Genomic DNA, 2,961 nt, shown 5'->3' on the forward strand with positions numbered 1-2,961 from the left:
ACCCTGGCACCAGGAAGGCAACACACCATCCTTAAGTCCCGTCTGCTGCCACAAAAACCCCGGTCAGTTCCTCTCACGATGGAGTCCCCTATTACCACGGCTCTGTGCGACGTCCGACTCTTCTGCTCTGCCTCCACGCCAAGCTTTGATTGACAGACCTAGCCACCTCGCGGACTGGCAGTTTTTTGCAGCAGAGAATGGCGGGTGCTGGGCGGAAATGAAGTCGGAGCGCAAAGCCGGTCGGGAAGGTAAGTGATTGTTATTTGAGTGGGTGTGTTCTAGACCCCAGGTCCTACACAGTAGGGCCTCCCTCCCACCCTCCTCCTCTAACCTAAATTAAAAGTCCACAGACTTGCCCCAAAAAGAGGGTCCATGGAGGGTCCTGTGGAGTGAAGAGTGAGTCTTTAGCTCAGGAGTCTTTGACAAGGAGGTTGAGTGAAGTGATTACGCCACAGGTGAAGAGGGTGAAGACATGACTGCCAAGCTGGTTCAGTGTGCTACGTGCTTGATGTGGGAGGTCAACGACTCTGGTGTGTCTGGCTCGTATATGTGTGGAAAGTGTGTGCACGTTCAGCTACTGACAGAGCATATTGCAGCACTGACGAAAGAACTCGAGGACCTCAGGCTCATCCGAGAGAACGAGATCTTTCTGGACAAGACCTTCAGCGAGGTTATTACACCGACCATACCAGAAGAGAGCAGAAGAGAGCAGATGATGAGGAAGGCAGAGAGGAGACAGGTGCAAGAGACCCCAGGGGAAGTACCTGTCAGGAACAAGTTGAATCTGTTGGAAACAGGAGGAAAGATTCTAAGAGAGGAATAAACATGGAAAACTGAGGAAGTTAAGGGGAGAATTGTTGAAAGAAAAATCAGTTAAGGAGGCAGAAGTCAGCAAAAGCCTAAATACTGAGATAAATTCAGAATCCAGCAAAGGAGAATAATAAAAAGAGACAAATTGGTGAGGAATATAAACATTGACAATAAGAGTTTATTTAAATATATGAAAAGAATGGACAGTGGTAAAAGTGTAATGATGAGGATGTGTAGATAGGACATCAAGTGAGCTAGTCACACCACAAGTAAGGACCACAAAGACAGGAAAGTTTTGGGTGGCCACCAGAAAGACATGATTTGGAGGAGCTGGTGTTGGACTGGGATGTACAAAGTTAAAAATCACACAACACCAGGTTACAATCCAACAGGTTTACTTGGAAGCACTAGCTTTCACAGCGCTGCTCTACCACCAGGATCAGCAGCATCAACCACTAGATGAAGGAGCAGCACTCTGGAAGCTAGTGCTTCCAAATAAACTGTTGGACTATTGAAGAACCAGAGGTAGGGGGGTCTCTGTGTTCCGTGATCGGTCAATAAACACTCGCAATCGATCTGGTTCTTTAAGACTTCACCCTTTATTTCTTCATATGGCCGGGCACAGATCATCCAGAAACACAGACGTAACACACTTCCGTGTTCCTCAGAGGAGCTGTGCACATGGCTTAAAACAAAGACATTTTTATACTTTTCTTAAAGAAAGGTACAGGCCATGATCGCATAGTATATTCAAACAATTACCAATCAATATGTGATATGACTTTATTTGACAGTTACTTGGTCCAGTGATATTTCCTGGGAGCTAGCTTTATTTTCCAATACTCAGGCCTTCATTATCTCACTAATCAAGTCTTTGCACCTGCAGCTGAAGGTCAGTTAGGATGGTCAGTAATGTCTTATCCAGTCTGGTTATCCCTATGCTGGAAAGGAAGCATTATCTGCTAATCTCTATTGAAGCAGACCGTGGTTAGTCAATTGTGCAGCTATAGCAGAATTAAAAGCCATTTTATGCAGCTTTTTGCAGAATTGTCAATTTGCAACCTAGAAGCCATTTTGTCATGCTACTTGCATCAAGAAACCATTTTATTGTCACCTAAGTTATTAACAGCATATTAAGCAGTTGTTCCTGACAACCACTAGTTACCTCAGCCTGTATTCAGGTTTCAGATCCTCATCTCCCCCCTTTGGTTATTCCATGACCACACCATAGGATGGCAGGACTTAGATTAGATCAGTCCAGTTGAATGGATGCTAGAGACTGCCATACTTCCTTCTCCTCCGAGGTAGGCAACCGCTCCTCCTCATCTTCATTTGGACAGAGAAGCAGCTATTTCTGAGGGGAACCGACGTTGTCAACAGAAGTTATTAGCTTGGCAATAATACGTTTAACAATAGCAATGCCAGTGAATAGACAAATTAAAATAATACCAATACATATGGCCAGATTTATCAATCAGTTTTACCATGAGTCAAAACCCCAATCTCCCCATGCAGTGCCTTCTGTCATTGATTTACGAAGGTGCGGATGTTATCTACATGCTTGGTAATGTTCTTGATGAGGTCAGTAACCCCCATCATACACTTGCCCTTTACTGTGGCGCAAACTCCACCCTTTTTGGTGAGTAGGTAGTCGAGGGCATATTGGTTTTGCTGGAAAAATAGACGTAAGAGCACGTCCTTAACTCCTGCTAAGGCCGAGGCCGTCTCATTGCCCAAGAGGATGAGACTGCTAATAGTTCCTGCAGATCATCCTAAGGAAAAGGTACTAAGAAATGTGTAGCCCAAGAATGGGATTTACTGTTGCCCAAAGCCTTAGCACCCCTCCAATGCGCACAGAATTCAGGTGAAACTGAATGTTTGGTAGGGAAACCCCAACCCCATTCCCAGGTAGTTGGACAAAGAACAGTAATCGGAAAAAGTGTCCTTACTGCTCCAGTATGGGGAGTACCTACTTCATCAAGAACAAGGAAGTTGGTTGCTCTAGCTTGACTGAAAAAAAAATAACCGAGTTTAGTAGAGATAATGGAGGAGGCTTGCCAATAAGAAGCAGGCCTGTTTTTGTGACTACCCCGGACATACGGGTAGTCCATGGCTACAAAGTATGGTCATCCTGGGCACTTACGGTGAAAG

At 45.1% G+C, this 2,961-nt stretch overlaps 1 protein-coding gene across 1 annotated transcript in view; it reads right to left on the reverse strand.

The window, feature by feature from the left end:
- The window catches only part of fbxo41 (F-box protein 41), a 217,116-nt gene extending 214,800 nt beyond the window's left edge, over positions 1–2,316 (reverse strand). Inside the window, exon 1 of the mRNA XM_043675727.1 lies at positions 1,976–2,316. The gene's annotated coding sequence lies outside the window, so the exon portion shown is untranslated. The remainder of the gene's footprint in view (positions 1–1,975) is intronic.
- Positions 2,317–2,961: the final 645 nt, after the last annotated feature.

The sequence above is a fragment of the Chiloscyllium plagiosum genome, chromosome 3 (assembly GCF_004010195.1).
Source record: "Chiloscyllium plagiosum isolate BGI_BamShark_2017 chromosome 3, ASM401019v2, whole genome shotgun sequence".
NCBI lineage: Eukaryota > Metazoa > Chordata > Chondrichthyes > Orectolobiformes > Hemiscylliidae > Chiloscyllium > Chiloscyllium plagiosum.